Consider the following 23,417-nt stretch of genomic DNA (forward strand, 5'->3'; position numbering starts at 1 on the left):
GAATACAATAATATTAGCTATCTGAGTGCCCTCACATAACATACAATTTAACCAAACGCATAAAAACATAAAATACAATTCTATAGACAGATTTAAGCTGTGCGGCCGGTCTGTTTTCTCCTTTAAAGTTACTATGGGCCATAATCCTGAGGCAAGTTGCTTTTAAACAGCCCTCTCCAAAACACAGTGGCGAGGTTGGTTTCGCCACAAATAGGGACATGGTAGTAAGCGTCTTTGAGATCGATTGACGACATAAACGCCCCTTTCTGGATCAGAGGGATTGTGGATGGGATGGTTTCGATCCTGAACCTCCTGTATAGAATAGACCTGTTTAGGGGTTTTAGGTTTATTATAGTAGAGGTTGGAATAAAAACCTCTCCTTTCTTCTAGGATAGGAACCTTTTGAATTACCCCTAGATCTAAGAGTTCCTGGATGCCCTGTCAAATTTTTGGAAGTTCTGTTTTGCGCTGGGATGAGATGCAGAATCTTCTTGGGGGGACTGATGTGAATTCTATCTTGTAGCCTTGAGAGACTACGTTTAGAACCCAGGGGTTTGAGGTGACCTGTTTCCAGGAAGATAAAAAACCCATCAGTCTCCCCCCTACTCTGGCGTCATTGTTGTTTATTCTGTCTATTCTGGGGGTTGAGGATGAAGCCTCTTCCTCTTCCCCCTTTTGGATAGCTCCATCTGCCAGTTTTTCCTTTCCCCCTGTAAGATCTCTGCTGCGGCTGGAACTGACGAAAGGGCTTTTTTTTTTTAAACCCTTCTTTTTATCTGCTGCTCCCTCTAGGATCTTATCCAGGGTGGGACCGAAGACAAATTCCCCAGAAAAGGGGATAGAACAGAGTTTGGCCTTGGATGCTTTGTCCCCGGACCAGGCCTTCATCCATAATGCTCGCTGGGCTGCATTAGAAAGAGCAGCATCTTTGGCAGAGAAACGGATGGATTCTGCCGAAGCATCAGCCAAGAATGCTGTGGCGGAGCGAAGGAGAGGGATAGAATCCCTGATCTCTTCCCTGGGAGTTTAGTTTTTTTAGGTGTTCGACCAGTTCTCCTAGCCATATATACATGGCCCTGGCTACGGAGGTAGCTGCAATATTAGTTTTCACCCCAAACATAGCTGATTCCCAGGATCCTTTTAGGAGCCCATCTGCCTTTCTATCCATAGTATCACCCAATTGCGAGGAGTCTTCAAAGGCTAAAGCGGTTTTCTTTACTACTTTGGCAACCTGTAAGTCGACTTTAGTAGTCTAATTATATAATTTGCATTCAGCTAGGTCAAAGCAGAGTCTATTCCTGAACTCCTTGGGAACTCCTACTCTTTTTTCCGGGTCCGACCACTCTTCCATTGTCATCTCTCTTATGTTTTCATTAATGAAAAAACTATTGAAGTTTTAGCTCTAAGACCCCCAAACATCTCATCCTGTACAGTACGGGGCTTAGGGGTATCCTCAATTCCCATTGTGGATCTGACCGCTCTAAGTAACTCCTCCATCTCGTCAGCTGAGAAGAAATATTTTTTATCCTCGTCCAGAATTTCCCCGTCAGACAAGGGTTCCTCATTAGGAAATTATCTGGATGAGGCGGAGGCTACCTCAACATCCTCGCCGTCAGAAGAGGAGATAACGGATATTTTGCGTTTCTTAGGAGGGTTGGGGTTACTAGCGGGGGCAGACATGGTGGTTAAAGAAGACTTGATCTCGTCCACTATAAAGGACTTCATTTCAGAGATATCTGGTTGCTCTTCTTTCCATATTTCCGCTGTACAAGGTTTGCACAGCCTCTTTTTGTAATTCTCAGGGAGACGCTTGGAACAAGCACAGCATTTTAAGAGCTTTACTTTGGATTTTGACTCCTTCCTGCCCTGGAGTGAGGAAGCAACCAGATATGCCATAATTAGAATTTCAAGAAAAAAATCTGAAATATACACCCCCCCAGAGGGGACTCACGGTACTGGTGGCAGAAGGATCAGGACCTTCCTGGCGGGGAGTAGGTGCCTCAGACATTGTGGTGTAGCAGGCGAAAGCCGGAAGGAACTGCAGTCTTTTTGAATACCCGGCGTCTGACGTCATCCAGCGGCGCCTTTTGGTGATGGCGTGAGCCTGCGCTGCACCAGCCTACTAGAAGGTACGTGCGCCGCCCGGCCTGCCTCCTAAAGCGCGCGAGACGCCCAGTGAAGCCGGCACCCCCGACTGCTTCCCGGAGGAGGGAAGGAAGTCTGGAGGTATGGGAGGACCACAGGCCTCAGCATAAGCCAAGACAAGGGTCCTTGTTGCTCCATGCAGGCCAGCCTTAGCCCATGCCGCGGGAGGCCAGCAGGAGATGCCTGTAAAGGAATAAAGGTATTATCCTCCTGAAAGGAGGACTCTCTCCACGTGTTGGCCCCTGTAGAGACAGGAAAGCACTGAGGAGGTGGAGGGGTGGGGGGTTCTTAAACTCTCTATGTGTTCCTGCCCCTACAGAGGTCAAGGGTCAATCTCATTGTGGGCCATCATGATGGATGAAATGGAAAAAGACAATGAAATTTGACATTTTTGACAGAAGGCCCTCCAGAATTTGGACACAAACTGCACACCCCTGTCAGAAACAATATTTTCTGGGATACCATGCAATCGAACAATTTATTTCACAAAAATAGACGCCAGGGTTTTGGCATTCAGGAGTTTAGACAGGGGAATGAAATGGACCATCTTGCTAAACCTATCGACCACTACCCAAACTACTGTCTTACCCTCCGCCGGCGGTAGGTCAGTTATAAAGTCCATTGAGATATGGGACCAGGGTCTACTGGGAATGGGTAGGGGTCGTAGGTTACCAGCAGGGCGAGTCCTATGTGTCTTGGACTGGCACAAACCTCACAGGCTGACACGTAGGACTTGACATCCCTAGTTAGAGTGGGCCACCAATAAGATCTAGAAACCAGATCCTTAGTGCCCTCAACACCCGGATGTCCACAAAAGGCAGAATCGTGACACTCACCCAAAAGCTGGAGACGAAATTGTATGGGAAAAAACAACTTATCTGTTGGGGTGGATACCGGTGCCAGATGTTGTTCAGACCTAATGCGAGCCGAGATATCCTGGGTTAGAGCTGCTATGAAGATTTTTGCTGTTAGGGTGGATTCAGGTTGTACCTCAGTAGGTTGAAAAGCATGGAAGCTCCGAGATAATGCATCCGCCTTCACATTTTTACTTCCCGGCCTGAACATAATGGAAAAATCAAAACGAGTAAAAAACAGAGCCCATCTGTCTTGACGGGGATTCAACCTCTTAGCAGACTCAAGAAACATAAGGTTTTTATGGTCAGTGACAACAGTTACACAATGCCTTGCCCCCTCCAGAAAATGCCTCCACTCCTCAAATGCCCATTTAATGGCCAGCAGTAATGTCGTAGTTTCTCTCAGTGGGAGAGAATTTCCTGGAGAAGAAGGCACATGGTCTCAGGTTAGTGAGGCTAGCAGGACCTTGTGAAGGGACTGCTCCTGCGCCGTCCTCGGACGCATCCACCTCCACAATAAAAGGTCTCTCCTGATCAGGCTGGATCAGAATGGGAGCGCTACTGAATGCCTTTTTTAATTTTTCAAATGAAAAAATGGCCTCAGTAGACCAATTCTCCAAATCGGCCCCTTTCTTGGTAAGGTCAGTCAACGGTTTAGCAATTACGGAAAAATTCATAATAAATGTACGATAGTAATTGGCGAAACCTAAGAACCGTTGAAAGGCCTTTAAGGATGAAGGTCTTACCCATTCCTTAATTGCTAGTACCTTACCAGGATCCATCTTGAAGGCGTGAGGAGTCAGAACATCCCTAGAAACAGAATCTCCTGTACACCAAAGACACATTTCTCTTGCTTAGCGGATAGCTGATTCTCCCTCAACACCTCTAATACTTGTTTAACATGAGACACATGGGATTCGAAGTCATGAGAGAATATCAAAATGTCATCAAGATAGACAATAACAAATTTGCCTAAGAACTCCCTAAGAATGTCATTCATGAAGTTTTGGAACACAGTTGGGGCATTGCCGAGTCCAAAAGGCATCACCTGATATTCCAAGTGTCCTGCCGGAGTATTGAACGCTGTCTTCCATTCGTCTCCCTCCTTGATTCGGATTAGATTGTATGCCCCTTTCAGGTCAATCTTGGAAAACCAGGTTGCCCCCAGAACCTGGTTAAATAAATCCGGAATCAATGGGAGGGAGTATCTATTCTGGACAGTGATTTTATTTAATCTCCGGTAATCGATACATGGCCTAAGACCACCATCTATTTTCTTAACGAAGAAAAACCCTGCCCCCATAGGAGAGACAGAAGGTCTAATATGCCCTTTACCAAGGCTCTCTTTAATATAATCTTCCATGGCCTTGTGTTCGGGCTTAGAAAGATTATAAATTCGCCCCTTAGGAAACTTGGCCCCTTCTACTAGCTCTATAGTGCAATCATAAGGTCTATGAGTGGGTAGAACCGCCAGGGTTGGTGATGAGAATACATCAAAATATTCCCTAATAACAGTGGGTAAAGTATCAGACTTTACTGAGACCCCAGCCTGTAAAACGGACAAGCATGAGTCACACTTAGGCCCCCATCTCACCAACTCCCCCTTGGACCAATCTATAGTGGGGTTATGTAGTCGGAGCCGATGGCAACCCTAGTACCACCTCAACCGGTAGGTTCTCCAGGACAAAAAAGGGAACATCTCTCTGAGTGGCACACACCCACAATTAGAGAAATCTCTGAGGTACATGAGCTCACCGCACCACCAATAAGAGGAGTAGCATCAATAGCCATGACATGGATAGGAGTTGGTAAAGCAAACATTGGAATACCCAATCTTACAGCGTACTCAGAGTCAATAAAGCTGGCCACTGAGCCAGAATCAATAAAAGCCTTACCCGACCATTTATCTACCCCCAGAGAAATCGTAATGGGTACCAAAAGCTTACATTTGGAAAAATCAGGGTGTACCTGGTCTTTAGGTTGCCTTGCCTTAGGAGACTTGACAGAAAGGACCTTCTTAGGACACTGGTTGATCCAATGGTCAGGATCTCCACAGTAAAAGCATTCTCCACGTCTGCAGCGAAGATTCCCTCGGGTCATGCCAACCTGCATGGGTTCCTCGGTGGAGACCTCAGCATTGTCTCTGGGATAGGCCTCTGGCTGGACCACCATCTGGGAAGAGAACTGTCGTTCCTGTCGTCTCTCTCTAACCCGTCGGTCAAGTCGGACAACAAGGGTCATCATCTCCTCTAAGGTCTCTGGAAGTTGATAACTGACCAGAAGATCCTTTAAATTATCATACAGACCTGACCTGAACTGACTCTTCAGGGCTGGTTCGTTCCATCCTGAGGGGACACACCACCTTCTGAATTGGGTGCAATAATCCTCCGCAGGTAGATTGCCCTGAACCAGTGTCTTTAGAGCTGTCTCTGGTTCATCATAGAGGGTACCCAGGCCATGAAAGAACCCCTCTACAGAAGTTAAACAACTGGCGCCAGCAGGTAAAGAGAACGCCCAGTCCTGGGGATCACCCTGTAGTCGGGAAATTATATTGCCCATGCGTTGACTCTCGGGGCCAGAGGACACGGGGCGCAAACGGAAGTAAAGTCTGCAACTCGCCTTAAAAGAGAGAAACTTCTTCCGGTCTCCAGAAAAGGGTTCTGGGAGCTTAATCTGGGGCTCAAAATGCGGACTGGAGGCCTGAGGAGTGGAAGAGCCTTGCCCTAACTAAAAGAACTGAGTTTTTCCCCTAGCTCCTGTACCATCTGCGTCAAATTAGAGACATGGTCAGTCAGGGTCACCAAAGGATTTATTATACAGTGGTTATTGGGCCTGTTAATCTGTAACGGTCACGTACACACACACACACACACACACAGGGGGGAGGATAGTGACCACTGCGCTCCACCCTCACCCCTGGCCCTGTCTACTTGCCTCACAAGTCCTGATTACAGGGGACAACTGGACGGCAGTCCCTAACTTAGAATACGTGCGGGAAGGACAGACAAGACAAATAACGGATAGTGAATGGACCGGGTCAAAACCAAGAGGACAACGCAGTACAGAGGGATAAACAAAGAAAGGTCAGGAGAAGCCGGGGTCATAAATACCAAGAGAGTCGAGAAGTACCAAAGGAGTCCACAAAGAATAGTCAGGTGGAAGCCGAGGTCAATATACCAGGAAGGATGCGCAGTACAGGAGGAGCAGGCAAAGGATCGTCAGGGAACAGAATCAGGTAAGTACACAGGTATCCAACAATTGCCAGGAACCTAAATTAACAGGCAACCTGTGGCCAGCAGGCTGCCTGTATTTATAGTGGGGAGTGAGGATCATGTGACGTGGCCAGCATCACATGACCGACAGACCGACCAGTCGAGCACCGAGTGATCAGCTCGGCGCTCAAGGCAGACCCAGGAGCAGGGAGCCTCCCAGCTAGCAAAGCTGCCCTGGGAACGAGGTCAAACACAGATCCTCGCTCCCGAAGCTAAGCAGCAGGTCTGCGGCTGATGGGAGACCGAGTGCGCCTTCGGCACCCTGTTACACTTAGGCATTGGTGCTGCCTTCCAGTGAAGAGCCTGTGAGATCCAGCCCCCTGGATCTCAAAGGCAGGAAGCTGTATGAGTAATTCACACTGTATTACTCATACAGCCAATGCATTCCAATACAGAAGTATTGGAATGCATTGTAAAGGGGATCAGACCCCTAAAAGTTGAAGTCCCAAAGTGGGACAAAACATAAAGTGAAAAGTGAAAAATAAGTTGAAAAAATAAAGTTTTCCCCCCAAAAATTAAAAGTTTCAAGTAAAAAAAAGCTTAATTTACCCCATATAAAGGTAAAAAATAGGAAACATTTTAGGTATCGTCGCGACCAGCTCCATAATAATATCACATGACCTAATCCCTCAGGTGAATATCGTAAGAAAATAAAAATAAAAACTGTGTAAAAAAGCCATTTTTGTCACCTTACATCACAAAAAGTGTAATAGCTAGCGATCAAAAAGTCATATGCACCCAAAAATAGTTCGAATCAAACCGTCATTTCATCCCTCAAAAAATGAGACCCTACCTAAGATAATCGCCCAAAAACTGAAAAAAAAATATGGCTCTCAGAATATGCAGACACTAAAACATGATATTTTTTTGGTTTAAAAAATGATATTATTGTGTAAAACTAACATATATACATTTTTTTATACATATTAGGTATCGCAGCATCCACAATAACCTGCTCTATAAAAATATCACATGAATACGTAAAAAAATAAAAATAAAAACCGTGTAAAAAATACTGTAAAATGTAAAAAAATTTGTCACCTTACATCACAAAAAGTGTAATAGCAAGCGATCAAAATTTCATGCGCACCCCAAAATCATGCCAATCAAACCGTCATTTAATCCCCCAAAAAATGAGCCCCTACACAAGACAGTCACCCAAAAAATCAATAAAATTTGGCTTTCAGAATGTGAAGACACTAAAGAATCAAAACAACATTTCATATTTGGTATTGTAACATCCGTGACAACCTGCTCTATAAAAATACCACATTATTTAAGCTGTCAGATGAATGTTGTAAATAAAATGGAAAATCTGCCAAAAAAGGGAAATTTTGAAATGTTATCTCTATATTCCATTAATTCGTGTGAAACACCTAAAAGGTTAACAAAGTTTGCAAAATCAGTTTTGAATACTGTTAAGGGAAATATGGCTTTAAGCCAGAACCTCATCCTGATGACCACACAAATATGCCTAATAATTGGACCCAGTGATATTCACCCATTCAGTATGGCCAGTAGCATTGTGTCCCTTGTTAGCATATCTAAGGCAGTTGAACAACATCCTCTTTTGACCAAGAGATAGGGGAAGATATTTGGGTGGTCACAGGGTGGAGTCGATGGTGGGGGTCTGGAACACAGCAAGATACAGGTGAAAGTTGGGAGGGAGGCAGGGGCTCTCTCTTCTTGCCACCGACTGGACCAACAGCATTTCAGGAGCAAGCTAAGTTATATGTGTTTGTATGTGGGTATGTATATAAGTATAATATCCCAGTAGACTTTATATGTGTACATATAGATATTTGTAGTCGGCGATTGTATTACCAATAGATTATATATGCTGTTTATGTACATATACTAATGGTCAGGTACTGGATGTGAGTTGGTTAGAAGAGTAGATCCAGTAGACTGTATATTGGTGGACTCTGGATATACTGTATATACATACACATTATTAGCCACATTTGCTTAGCATCCAGGGTGGGCAGGAACGGAGGTGGCTGTGTGTGACGGTGTCCTCTATGTATTGTGTTATCTGTATCTCTATGTATAATGTCCATTGCTTTGTCATCTCTATGTTATCAGTAAACTATTTATATATATAAGTATCTGCGAGGGTTGTGTGTTGCTCCTGGGGTATATGAAGGACTGGAAGAGGTGTAATTATACACAGAATATTCGGGTTGTATGGGAAACAAGGGCAACATGCTAGGAATAGATTAGAAGGGAAGGAAAACGGAGATATACATAAATCTCCATTTCCCAAGAAGCAAAAATCCCCTCTTCAATGGCAAGCTAGGCCCAAATGTTTTAATTGATCTTTTAGGATATACTGTTAAAATTGCTGTTATACTGTGAATTTAGGTTTTTAGACCTGGGAGATTCGGACAGGTAACACAGTTTCATTGAGTCCTAGTGTGAGTTCAATTAATTACAGAGACCCTATTTAAGTGACAGTCCTAGGTTACTGACTGTTCCCTTTGTTTCCCATTATAACCTGTGAGGTGCTTGTTGTTTTGTATTTTTTGTTTTTTTTCTTTACTTTGTTTTTTTCCAGTCCTTCAGTAGAATCTGCTGGTTGGTAAAAGAGGCTTTCAGGAGTAGCACACAGATCGCAGGGATAACCATGAGTGACAAAGCAGGACATGGGACTTTTGAAAAGTTAAGTAGATACAGTATGTTTAACCCTGTATTGCCTAGATCAAATGAATCTGTGCAAATGTTATGGGAATCTCTGGTAGATCAAGCTGATTCCTATGACAAATTGCACATTGCTAAGAGTGGTGTACTCAAACAAATGTCCAAGCGTCTTAACATGCTTGCTAAGCTGATGTGCATATTTGATGATGCCTTTAGCAAGCTGGAGAAGGTGGAATCATTTGAAGAGACAAAGGCCCCTGTAAACTTGCATTGTAATTGTTGTGCAGAAGCGGTTAAACAGGTTTCTAGTCTAGAAACACAACACAAAGAAAAAGACAGTCTGATTAGCATGCTGCAGTCTCAATTAGCTGAGAAAGAAAAATACTATGCAGATGTTGATAAAGTTTTTATACAGCTGCATATGGAGATAACGGGCTATAAGGAAAAAGCAGCCTCTACAGAGGTGATAACTGCTGACCTGAGGACCGAGTTAACTGAGAGGGATGAGAAAATTAGCAACATGCAGAAGACCATAACTGAGCTCTCGCATCACAAAGATTTGCACTCAAAGCAAATTAGTCTTTTGAGTGCAAACAGGGGGACAGACGAGAGTGAGACCGCTCCTATGGCTGCCTCCAATCAGACTGATTCCACTCCAATAGCTGTACATAGTGCTGCTGGAGACACCCTTCCTGGATTAGGAGGTGGCATGGGACATTTACAGACCACTTCCAACTCACAGACGTGACACAGCAATGCGACAGAATTGCATTATTTCCATAACATGGAGAGAATGCAATTTCTGCTAAAGATATGTAAACTGATTCCTACATATGATCCAGACGCAGATCCTTTCACTTCCTGTGATATTTTTGAGGGACATTGCAAGAAATGTTCTGTCCCTCCAGAATATCGCATGGAACTGTTCAAGCTTTGGTTGCCTACACATCTTTTTCAAAGATATGAGGTCATAGAGAAAATTGCCTCCAGGAATGGCCTATTTCATGATGAGGAAGACAGGCTTTCCATCCTCATGAAATTGGTAACAGGGCATACGGACGTCAGCCCAGAGGTCCTTAGTAACTTCAGGCCTACCATCCATGATGATCCTTTGTCGCTTTGTGGAAGGTTTGAAGCCATGTATAGGAAGGTGACAAAGGATCATAGTGTAGGAGCCCCACAAGGCATGATGTGTATGTTTGTGGAGAAGTTTCCATATCTTGATACCACAATTCGTTTAACTGCAGCTAAGGAGAGATCACTGATTGAGGCAGCAATGGCAATAGAGCAGGTCAGGCAGGATTTGCTAGAGTCACAAATCTATAAAAATCAGGAAGAAGGTAGCATTTAATAAAAAAATACAAGATGGCTGCATGTTAAAGGGAATGGCAGCTAACAAAATATCTGTGTATTCTAGTGCTCTTCAAAGAAGAAAGTGGGAGAATATACAGTGTTTCCATTGTCTGCAATCTGGACACATAAAACTCTGTCCGCACAGAGATGCAAGGCGGGGTGGCTTTTAACCACACATACAATTGCAGAGACTGAGACCTGTTTAATTTGTGAGCCAACAGGCTACACATGAAACAGGGTTGCAAAAAGACACAATTACAACAGATATCCCTACTGGGAATGTGTTATAATAGATTTGTGGTGGGGATCCCCAAAGATCTGGCCATAATATGTAACTCAGGGGTCCCCCATATACTGGTCAGAGCATGCAATCAATGTAAACCTATAATAGCCCAGTGCATTGGGACATGGTCACCAACACATGGGGAGGGATTAGGTTTACTGTTGCAGAACCTTTTGTTTGTTTGTCCTCAGTATGTAATGCAAAGGCTTCCAACATAGTGTGTCGGTATACCGACAACAGGGGGATATGTTAAGGGAAATATGGCTTTCAGCCAGAACCTCATCCTGATGACCACACAAATATGCCTAATAATTGGACCCAGTGGTATTCACCCATTCAGTATGGCCAGTAGCATTGTTTCCCTTGTTAGCATATCTAAGGCAGTTGAACAACATCCTCTTGACCAAGAGATGGGGGAAGATATTTGGGTGGTCACAGGGTGGAGTCGATGGTGGGGGGCTGGGACACAGCAAGATATAGGTGAAAGTTGGGAGTGAGGCAGGGGCTCTCTCTTCCTGCCACCCACTGGACAAACAGCATTTCAGGAGCAAGCTAAGTTATATGTGTGCATATGTGGGTATGTATATAAGTATAATATCCCAGTAGACTTTATATGTGTACATATAGATATTTGTAGTCGGCAATTGTATTACCAATAGATTATATATGCTGTTTATGCATGAGTCTCTATATGTACATATACTAATGGTCAGGTACTGGATGTGAGTTGGTTAGAAGAGTAGATCCACTAGACTATATATTGGTGGACTCTGGATATACTTTATAGACATACACATTATTAGTCACATTTGCTTAGCATCCACGGTTGGCAGGAACGGAGGTGGCTGTGTGTGGTGGTTTCCTCTATGTATTGTGTTATCTGTATCTTTATGTATAATGTCCATTGCTTTGTCATCTCTATGTTATCAGTAAACTATTTTTATATATAAGTATCTGCGAGGGTTGTGTGTTGCTTCTGGGGTATATGAAGGACTGGAGGAGGTGTAATTATACACAGGATATTCGGGTCTTATGGGAAACAAGGGCAACGTGCTAGGAATAGAATAGAAGGGATGGAAAACAGAGATATACATAAATCTCAATTTCCCAAGAAGCAAAAATCCCCTCTTCAAATACCTTGAGGGGTGTAGTTTCTAGAATGGGGTCATTTTTGATGGTTTCTATTATGTAAGCCTCACAAAGTAACTTCAGACCTGAACTGGTCCTTAAAAAGTGGGTTTTTGAAAATTTCTGAAAAATTTCAAGATTTGCTTCTAAACCTCTAAGACTAGTAACATCCCTAAAAAATAAAATGTCATTCCCAAAATGATCCAAATATAAAGTAGACATATGGGGAATGTAAAGTAATAACATTTTTTGTAGGTATGTATTATAGAAGTAGAGAAATTGAAACTTGGAAACTTGCAAATTTTTCCAAATTTTTTGTAAATTTGGCCTGGATAAGTCAAAGCGTTTTAAAGTTATCACCATATAAAGTGACACTGGTAAGATTTGCAAAAAATGGCCTGGTCCTTAAGGTGAAATATGGCCGTGCCCTTAAGGGGTTAGGCGCCTACCATGGTGATTACGGGTGGCAGGGAATCAGGGTTACAGGCCAGAGAGGGAGCCTGAAAAAGGGATACCACATCCAAGGGAGATCAAAGGATGAAATTTAATTGTGATCGAGCGGAAATGTGTGAGAAGCTATTAAAACGGAAGAATTCTGAGGAAAGTAGGAGGCGCTCAGCAATTACCCACTCCCGACTCGGGATGGTAGTGACGATAAATAACAATACAGTACTCTTAAGATGCCCTGTTATTGGAATGATTAATACAAAATTATAGGGAATGTCACTGGGGTATTTTGGATTTTGAAACGTTAGCCAGGAGAGGCCCTGCTGCCGCTTTGTTGACTCTAGATAACTTCTGCCTGATCTCACGTCCCTGTGACGTCCACCATCCATTTGGATATCTTCTCTATCAACTTTCGATTTTCTTTTCTGAGCCTACCATGTTGATCACGGTTATCGGTGAATCAGGGTTCCTCGCCGGAGAGGGAGCGTGAGAAAGAGAGACCACATCCAAGGGAGGTTAATTGTTTCAAATTAAATATGATAGAGTGGAAATGTGGCACAAATTATTGAAGCGCAAATGTGGGACAAATTATTGAAGCGCAAATGTGGGACAACTTGTTAAAGTTTAAGCATTGAATGAAAGGAGGTGGCGTGCATCAATTTCTGAAGTTTTATTCCCTGTCACCTATGCAGAGCAGGGGTTTCTATCAGGCAAAATTTGTAAAATGTCACCTGACAGTGGAACAGACTAATTTTTTACATTTATGTTCCTGTCACCTATGCAGAGGAGGTTTTTTTCATTGCCAGAAATGGGTTAATGTCACCCACCAATGGAACAGATTATTTTTTAAAATGTCTGTCCCTGTCATCTATGCCATGCAGGGGTTTATTCACGTCCAAAATTGCAAAATGTCAGCCCAAAAATTTAACAGAAAAATTTGTGAAATTTATTAACCTGTCTACTAGGTAGAGGAGGGATATATTACAGCCAAAAATTGTTTAATGTCACCCGAAAATGTAACAGACAAATTAGTGATTTTTTTTTTTACCTCTCTACTAGGTATAGCAGTGGTATATCGAACCCAAGATTTGGTGAATTTCACCCTAAAATTTAACAGATAAATTAGTGTTTTTTTCCCCCTGTCTACTATGTATAGCAGTGATATCTCACACTCAAAAATTGGTGAATCTCACCCGAAAATGTAACAGACAAATTTGTGAAATTACATAAAATAAAATACGTACACATAAAAATAATTGATGAGGAGGCAGTGGACGTAGCGGTGTAGGTGGACATAGCAGTGTAGGTGGAAGCAGTGGTGGAGGAGGACGAGGTAGCCAACACTGGTTTTTGGTTTAAATTATAATTTTTTAAAATTAGAATACACTCCAAAAGAGTGTGCAATATCCAACATACAAGAATGAGCAATTGCGCTGTAGTGTAACAATGGCTGGTTAAGGCCGGTATACATGTCTATTCTGCACAAGGTACGGACAAGTCCTATGGGCTCCATGCCTGGTTCATTTTAATGAACGTGAGCTTGTCCACATTGGCTGTGGACAGGCGGCTGCGCTTGTCTGTGATAACGCCCCCTGCCGTGCTAAAAACACGTTCAGACAATACACTGGCTGCAGGGCAGGCCAGCACCTCCAAGGCGTAAAGGACAAGCTCAGGCCATGTGCCCAATTTGGAGACCCAGAAGTTGAAGGGGGCAGACCCGTCATTCAGTACGTGTAGGCGTGTGCATCTATACTGCTCCACCATGTTGGTGAAATGCTGCCTCCTGATAAGACGTTCCATATCAGCTGGTGATGCTGGTTTTTGTGGCGTGCTGACAAAGCTTTTCCACATTTCGGCCATGCTAACGCTGCTTTCTGAGGTGCTGACGGTGCCCCAGCTATGTTATCGACCTCTTCCTCCTCCTCTGAATTCGCCTTGTGCTTCCACTGTGCCCCCCTGTCAGGTGGGAATGCCACCAGCAGTGCGTCTACCAGCGCGCGCTTGTACTCGCGCATCTTATGATCACGCTCCAGTGAGGAAATTAAGGACCGTATGTTGTCCTTGTAACAGGGATCCAGCAGCGTGGCCACCCAGTAATCAGCACAACTCAGCGGTCATTGCGGAGACACTACAGCATGTAATCGCTCATGTGTGCCAGGCTGCCCAGAGGCAATGGAAAGCTGTCCTCTGAGGGAGGTGTATCGTCTGTGTCCTCTGTATCCCCCCAGCCACGCACCAGTGATGGCAATGAGCTTGACTGGGTGCCACCCTGCTGTGAACAAGGTTCCTCCTCCTCCATCTCCTCCTCCTTACCCTCCACCTCGTCATCCTCCAGAACTGTGCCCAGGCTGGATAATTATGTACCTGGCGTTTGTGGGTGCAGGAACCCACCCTTGGAGCCACTTGTAAATGACTGTCCGGAAACCCTATGAAATGATCCCTCTTCCTCCTCATCCTCCTGTGCCACATCCTCATCCATCATCACCAGTAGCGTTTTTTCAAGGAGGAATAAAAGTGGGATAGTAACGCTGAGAACGGCGTTATCGGCAGTGGCCTTGTTGGTGGAGTACTCGAAACAGCGCAACAAGGAACACAGGTCTCGCATGGAGGCCCAGTCATTGGTGGTGAAGTGGAGCTGTTCTGCAGAGCGACTCACCCGTGCGTGCTGCAGCTGAAATTCCACTATCGTCTGCTGCTGCTCACACGGTCTGGCCAGACTGTGCAAGGTGGAGTTCCACCTTGTGGGCACGTCACATATGAGGCGGTGAGCGGTGTGGCGAAACCAACCTCGCCACTGGGTTTAGGAGGGGACTGGCTACTAGCCTCTTGCCCCAGGATTATGGGCCCTCTTATCAGCCAGGCCTCCTTTGTTCACAAAGGACTTGGACTAACTTGAACCCTGGTCGAATTCATGCCATTTTGGGATGTTAAATGTCTATGTGTATTGAAAAGGGTGGGACATTGTATACGTTGAGTAGGGAGGTCTGTTCCATTGTCTCTCTGTGTGTATTGGTGATGTCCTTTGTCATGAGAGAAAATTGAATTACTTCTCGTTTGTCTCCAGGACAGAGGATATTGTGTATTCACCTGCCTGTGATGATTGCATCAACCCAGTGTGAGGTAATTCTATCACGGGCAGAGGGGAGGATTTTGGCTGGGTGTGTCTGAGTGTATTGTACGTGGTTATTGGCTGTTTTTACAAAACCCTGTGGGTGGTAACCTTGTTGGAAGATGTGTATAAAATGCTTGTGTGTTAAAATAGAGAGGCTGCTTCATACCTTCATGAAGTTTTGGCTCATGTTTGGGGAATGGGATAACTACACTCTTGGGGATTGCTATATCACAATACTCCCCTGAGTATAAGCTCTTGTAAGAGCTTGTTCATGGTTCCTGCTCTCTGGATGTAGGAGAGGTTCACCCACTGGTAGCTGAAGCACCGGTCTTGGGTCCAGCGTAGGTGGAGGACAGTAAGACCCCAACCAAGCAGTGCGTGGGGTCTGCAGTGCATACGTGTCAAGTGGAGTGCTTGGAGTCCTCGGAAAGCACTAGGAGCATCTATCGACGGAGGTACCCAGTTGGGGTGCCAGGAGATCCGTTACATTGGTGGCAAGCAGTGGGATGGCGTCCTAGTGAAAGGAGAAGCAGCTCGGAGACACCGTTCTTTGATTTTACAATTGAGGGCAAGGCTAGTATCCGTACAGCGCCCCTGGCTACAGCAATATGGATGCCATTGGTTCCTGCACAGCATTCCATGAGGAAGATCACCCAGATTACATGGATGCCGAGCGGAAAGACGTGCAGCGTCGGAGGGGTGAGAGTCTTCCCAGTGAGGAGCAGAGATTACTAATGCGATTGGCGCTGCGACTACCTCTACTGGGAGAGAAACCATTGATGGAGTGGGTGTCAGAGCTTTAGACACTGGTATGGCAGGAAACCTGGCTGGATGACGCTTACCAAGCACTATGGTGGGACACAGTACGACAGTATCCATGGATGGAGGAGTACGCCAAGCCCGAAGGTGAGGAATATAATGGCCCTGGTGTATTGTGGGAGTCTTTTGAAGACATTGACTTTGGGAGCACAGAAGAGTCTAGATTTTGGGACATTACTGACTACAGGGGGGACTCGCACAATTGGCCTACAACTAGTGGGCTCAGGGCAGATCTGACCTTTCTGGTCCAAAGGGAGTGGGAACTGGAGCAAGATTATCAACAGTTGTTTCACTCCATTCAAGCCCAGCGCAAGATACAAGACAGTTGGATACCAGGCCCAGACCTGCAGCCCTACCCCTGGCAAGTGACAGATCGGGGTAATTTTTAAGGAATCTCTGCACCACCAAATTCAGCACATGCACCATGCAAGGGATGTGCGTCAAACCGGCTAGTCCCAGAGCTGCTACGAGATTTCGCCCATTATCGCACACTACCAGGCCAGGCTTGAGGCTCACTGACACCAACCACTCATTGGTCTGTTGTTCAAGGCCCATCCACAGCTCCTGCGTGGTGTGGGGTTTGTCCCCCAAATAGATAAGCTTTAAAACTGCCTGCTGTCGTTTACCCCTGGCTGTGCTGCAGTTGGTGGTGAAGGTGTTACGCTGACCGGATGAGGAGCCGGTAGAGGATGAGGAAGCAGTGTAAGAGGAGGAAGCAACAGAAGGCAAACTGAAGCACCCTGCAATCCTCGGTGGTGGAAGGACATGTGACAAACTGCTATCTGCCACAGGCCCAGCCGCCACTGCATTTACCCAGTGTGCTGTTATGGAGATATAACGTCCCTGACTGTGCTTACTGGTCCACGTATCTGTAGTGAGGTGCACCTTGCCACAGATGGCGTTGCTCAGTGCACACCAGATTTTGTCCTCCACTTGGTTGTGCAGGGAAGGGATGGCTCGCCTGGAAAAGTAGTAGCAGCTGGCTACCAAACGGAATGACAGCATTTCATTGGCCAGTAATTTAGAAATGCTGACATTCAGGGCCAGGGATCGCGGGTGGGTAGGGGAGAACTTCCTCTTCCGCTCCAGTGTTTGTGAAATGGAGAGCTGAACGGTTCCGTGGGACATTGTAGAGATGCTTGATGACCCAGATGGTGGTGTTGCTGGCAGATCCTCTGTTTGCACGGTGGCAGGTTGCACTGTCACTCGAGAGGTGGATGAAGAGGCCGAGACTGCAGGAGGAGCCAGAGACCTGTCTTGGTTTTTGAGGTGTCCACTCCAGCTCGTGCTTTGCACTTAAATGCCTGGTCATGCAGGTTGTGCTCAGGTTGAGAACGTTTATGCCTCGCTTCAGGCTCTGATTGCACAGCGTGCAAACCACTCATGTCTTGTTGTCAGCACATTGTCTGAAGAACTGCCACGCCAGGGAATGTGCTGCAATGGTCCTCCCATGTACTCATCTTTAAAAACATAAGTGGTTGGGCATCGGTGCACTCAATTTCTTCCACGTCTGGGGCAGGGCTAGGTGGATGGCCCTGGGAAACCCTGCTAACAGAGTCATCAAAAAGCAGAAGAGACTGCTGCATGACTTGGGGCTCAGACTAATTGGCTGATTTGCAAGGGGGTGAGGTGAAAGACTGATGGACATGGGCTGCAGGTGCCAACTCTGATCTTTCAGCAGGAGACTGGGTGGGAGACAATGTGAAGGAACTGGAGGCACTGTCCTCCACCTAATCTACTATCGCCTGTGCTTGTTCTAGCCTCACCATTCGTAGAGCCGCATTTGGCCTGACAAAATACCACTGCAGGTTCTGTCGCCTACTCGCACCTGAGGAAGGGGTTTCACTTGTGCGTGTAGCTGGCACAGCTCGACAACGTCCTCTCCCTGCAACAAGAGCTCCACTAGCAGCACCACGACCTGGGCCACGTCCCTTATTTGATGCTCTCCTCATATTTCTCAAATTTAGGACCTTGCCCAAAATGGGGTGTTTTATTAATAGCAGAATAGAACTACAGTATCTAAAGGGTGTATTTCACACGTACAGATGTAGACTAGGCCGCAATTAAAGCTTTGTGCCCAAAATGATTGTTTTTAAAATAACAGAATAGAACCACAGTATGTAAAGTGTGTATCTCACACGTACAGATGTAGACTAGGCCACTGTCATGCCCTGCTCCGGTTATGTGCGGAGGTCTGCCAGGTTAGCAGCACATGTGTAGTTTTTTTGTTTGTTTTGGGTTTGGAGTTGAGCCGTATCCGCCTCCCCTCAGGTGCACTGGGTGGGGTCGTTTGTGTGAGTTTAAATTTAGCCCCTTCCCAGTGTCCTGTGCGGGTTATAGCTTCTATCTTGCTCTGAGGAAAGGTAGATTTGCTGCTTCTGCTCTGCTGCAATATAAGTTGGTTTTGATTTCCTTTTTGTGTTCAGTCTAGGCTATTAGAGAGACACCTGCCTCCTCCAGGACCTGAAAAAGCAGGTGGCCTCTTTTCCCCTTTTCCACCATCTCAGGAACTTTAGGGAATCTTCAGCCTTAGGCATGGGGGCACGTTGATTCCCACCTTTAGTAGGGTCTAAACGTGGACACAGAAGTCCAGTGAGAGCTGGTAGGGAATTGTCATTTCTTTATAAGTAGTGGGTGCAATGTCATTATACCCCTCAGATGCCATGTTCATAGCTGATCACGAATCTGATATTAACATTAAAGTGTAAAACAAAAAAAAAGAATAAAATCATACTTACTGCTGCCATCTTGATTGAATATCCAGCGCGAAATCTTGCGCTGCTCGTGATGTCATACGCCACCGCACCTGGGATTTAGCTTGGGATCTTCAATGAAGATGGTGGCAGCCAGCTCTTCAGGCTAAAAGGATGAGGTAAGTATGTTTTTTTTTTGTTTGTTTTTACCGTCATTCAGGGAAAATCGATTAGTTAACACAAAGCACAAGGAAATTTGGCTTTGTGGCGAATCGAATTTTCCCTGAAATTCGGATGAACTTTGATTTGCTAATAATAATTAGGCTTTTATTTCCAGAAGGAAATACATAGTGCTTAAAAAGAGCATGGAGGTGTATAAAGAATATAGAATTGTAGTGAATACTGGCATAGGTCAAAGTATATGGTAATCATTGCACAGTCAAAAAAAATCAATTTGTATTATTTAAAATGACATGGAGTTTGTATGTTAAGCGGTTTGGGCTATATTAATTGCAGAATTTTGCCATTAATTTCTATGGGAATTTTTTTTATTTTTGAACCTACAATCTGATAAAACTACAAATCTGACTCCAGAAATACATAGCACACCTCTCAGTGCCGCGAGCTTCAAAAAACTGTTTGAATGGAGTCTGTACATTAAACAAATCTGGCTATACTAGTTGCAGAATTCTGCCATTCATTTTTATTATAATAAATTATTAAAAATAACAAATCCGATCAACCCTAAAAATACATAGCACACCTCTCAGCAATGAGAGCTTTGAAATGTATTTTGAACATAGTCTGTGCGTTTGGGCTGTATTAAAGGGGCAGGCCACTTTCTGGTTATTGTTAACCAATGTATTTCTAAGGGCTCTTTCACACTTGCGTTCTTGTCTTCCTGCATAGAGTTCCGTCGTTGGGGCTCTATGCCGGAAGAATCCTGATCAGTTTTATCCTAATGCATTCTGAATGGAGTAAAATCCGTTCAGGATGCATCAGGATGTCTTCAGTTCCGTAACGGAACGTTTTTTGGCCGGAGAAAATACCGCAGCATGCTGCGCTTTTTGCTCCGGCCAAAAATCCTGAAGACTTGCCGCAAAGCCGGATCCGGAATTAATGCCCATTGAAAAGCATTAATCCGGATCCGGCCTTATGCTAAACGTCGTTTTGGCGCATTGCCGGATACGACGTTTAGCTTTTTTAGAGTGGTTACCATGGCTGCCGGGACTCTAAAGTCCTGGCAGCCATGGTAAAGTGTAGTGGGTAGCGGGGGAGCAGCATACTTACCGTCCGTGCGGCTCCCGGGGTGCTCCAGAGTGACGTCAGGGCGCCCCAAGCGCATGGATCACGTGATCACATGGCACGTCATCCATGCGCATGGGGCGCTCTGACGTCACTCTGGAGCGCCCCGGGAGCCGCACAGACTGTAAGTATACCGCTCCCCGCTCCTACTATGGCAACCAGGACTTATAGCGTCCTGGATGCCATAGTAACACTGAAAGCATTTTGAAGACGGATCCGTCTTCAAATGCTTTCAGTACACTTGCGTTTTTCAAGATCCGGCGTGTAATTCCGGCAAGTGGAGTACACGCTGGATCCGGACAACGCAAGTGTGAAAGAGGCCTAAGATGATTTTATGGCATTTACTAATATAGCCTTTGTTAAAATTGTGCACCATTTTCTATATTTCATAAAGTATGTCCTCTTGATTACAAAGTGTTCTGTGCTGTGCATACAAAGATCCTGTCCAATGGATGGCTGTTAATGCAGGGCAATGTGACTAGGCAAATCGCCTCCATTTGATGTCTCCTTCATTCAAATACACTGCACCTGCTATCTGTACTTGCTCTATTGTGAGTGTAGAGTAGTAGCAGTGTGTCTGAATGGTTGAGACATAACATGGAGGTGATCATCTTATGGACAAGACCTCCATCAGTGACCATCTTATGGACAAGACCTCAGTGTGGACATCACAATAAACTTTGTAAACAAGGGGGCGGGGCACACCTTATAAAATATAGAAAATGGTGCAGAATTTCAACAAAGGCTATATTAGTAAGTGCCGTATAATCACTGGTGAACAATAACCAGAAGAGGCCAACGCTTTTTATCGCAGAAAACTAAATACAGGGAGTGCAGAATTATTAGGCAAATTAGTATTTTGACCACATCATCCTCTTTATGCATGTTGTCTTACTCCAAGTTGTATAGGCTCGAAAGCCTACTACCAATTAAGCATATTAGGTGATGTGCATCTCTGTAATGAGAAGGGGTGTGGTCTAATGACATCAACACCCTATATCAGGTGTGCATAATTATTAGGCAACTTCCTTTCCTTTGACAAAATGGGTCAAAAGAAGGTCTTGACAGGCTCAGAAAAGTCAAAAATAGTGAGATATCTTGCAGAGGGATGCAGCACTCTTAAAATTGCAAAGCTTCTGAAGCGTGATCATCGAACAATCAAGCGTTTCATTCAAAATAGTCAACAGGGTCGCAAGAAGCGTGTGGAAAAACCAAGGCGCAAAATAACTGCCCATGAACTGAGAAAAGTCAAGCGTGCAGCTGCCAAGATGCCACTTGCCACCAGTTTGGCCATATATCAGAGCTGCAACATCACTGGAGTGCCCAAAAGCACAAGGTGTGCAATACTCAGAGACATGGCCAAGGTAAGAAAGGCTGAAAGACGACCACCACTGAACAAGACACACAAGCTGAAACGTCAAGACTGGGCCAAGAAATATCTCAAGACTGATTTTTCTAAGGTTTTATGGACTGATGAAATGAGAGTGAGTCTTGATGGGCCAGATGGATGGGCCCGTGGCTGGATTGGTAAAGGGCAGAGAGCTCCAGTCCAACTCAGACGCCAGCAAGGTGGAGGTGGAGTACTGGTTTGGGCTGGTATCATCAAAGATGAGCTTGTGGGGCCTTTTCGGGTTGAGGATGGAGTCAAGCTCAACTCCCAGTCCTACTGCCAGTTTCTGGAAGACACCTTCTTCAAGCAGTGTTACAGGAAGAAGTCTGCATCCTTCAAGAAAAACATGATTTTCATGCAGGACAATGCTCCATCACACGCGTCCAAGTACTCCACAGCGTGGCTGGCAAGAAAGGGTATAAAAGAAGAAAATCTAATGACATGACCTCCTTGTTCACCTGATCTGAACCCCATTGAGAACCTGTGGTCCATCATCAAATGTGAGATTTACAAGGAGGGAAAACAGTACACCTCTCTCAACAGTGTCTGGGAGGCTGTGGTTGCTGCTGCACGCAATGTTGATGGTGAACAGATCAAAACACTGACAGAATCCATGGATGGCAGGCTTTTGAGTGTCCTTGCAAAGAAAGGTGGCTATATTGGTCACTGATTTGTTTTTGTTTTGTTTTTGAATGTCAGAAATGTATTTTTGTGAATGTTGAGATGTTATATTGGTTTCACTGGTAAAAATAAATAATTGAAATGGGTATATATTTGTTTTTTGTTAAGTTGCCTAATAATTATGCACAGTAATAGTCACCTGCACACACAGATATCCCCCTAAAATAGCTAAAACTAAAAACTAACTAAAAACTACTTCCAAAAATATTCAGCTTTGATATTAATGAGTTTTTTGGGTTCATTGAGAACATGGTTGTTGTTCAATAATAAAATTAATCCTCAAAAATACAACTTGCCTAATAATTCTGCACTCCCTGTATATAAGAATATAAGGAATAACAATATGATGCTTTTAAAGTGCTATAAATATATTGAAGAGAATAAGTCCCAGTACTGACCCCTGTGGTGCCCCACTAATGACTGTGACCCAATATATGTACTGTTAATACCCACCCTCTATTTTCTATCACTGAGCCAGTTTACTTACCCACATACACACATTTTTCCCTGAGTCCAAGCTTTCTCATTTTATGTACTGTACTAACCTTCTATGTAGCAAATGCTTTGCAGAAGTCAAAATATATAACTCCATTAACTCACCCAGGTCCAGACTAGAATATACCTCCTCATAGAAACTGATTAAATTAGACTGATAGAACCAATCGCTTATAAGACCTTGCTGATATGTTGTTTTACACTTATTTAATTGAGATGCTCCAGGACAGCTTCTCTTAGTAAACCTTCAAATAGTTTAGGCTATGTTCACGTCTCCGTTAAGGAGATCCAGCTGCCTGACCTGACGCACATGCTGGTTGTCGGCATGACAAAAAAATGCTGCATGCTCATTAGTCAATGGGAATTCATCAGTGAAGTGGAGAATCCAGGAACACTGGATCCTGCAAGATCCAGGAGATGGCTGTGTGCTGGAACAGCCTGCCAGATCTTCAAATGGAAATTTTAATGAGGCATAGCCCACAACAGATGTTAGACTTACCAGCTGTGACATAGCAAGGGGTTTTGTATGGGAAGGCAGGTATTTTTCTCCAGACATGGGCAGCTGGGCTGATTTCCAGCCAGGTGAGATCAAATACCGGACCGGAGTTTAAATAGGAAGCTGGGCTCAGAATCAAGGTCTGATTGGGATCTGAGGCATGGTGCCGTGCTAGAGGGCTGAGAGCCGTATGCGGGGAAACAGGCCCCCTAAAGGACCGCTGAAAAAACCTGCTAACAAGGTGACTGTTTTGTTCTTTGAACTTTCCTTTGTATGAACGAACACTAAGACTGAAAAATGTTAC

The sequence above is a fragment of the Bufo gargarizans genome, chromosome 3 (assembly GCF_014858855.1).
Source record: "Bufo gargarizans isolate SCDJY-AF-19 chromosome 3, ASM1485885v1, whole genome shotgun sequence".
In the NCBI taxonomy this organism is placed as follows: Eukaryota; Metazoa; Chordata; class Amphibia; order Anura; family Bufonidae; genus Bufo; species Bufo gargarizans.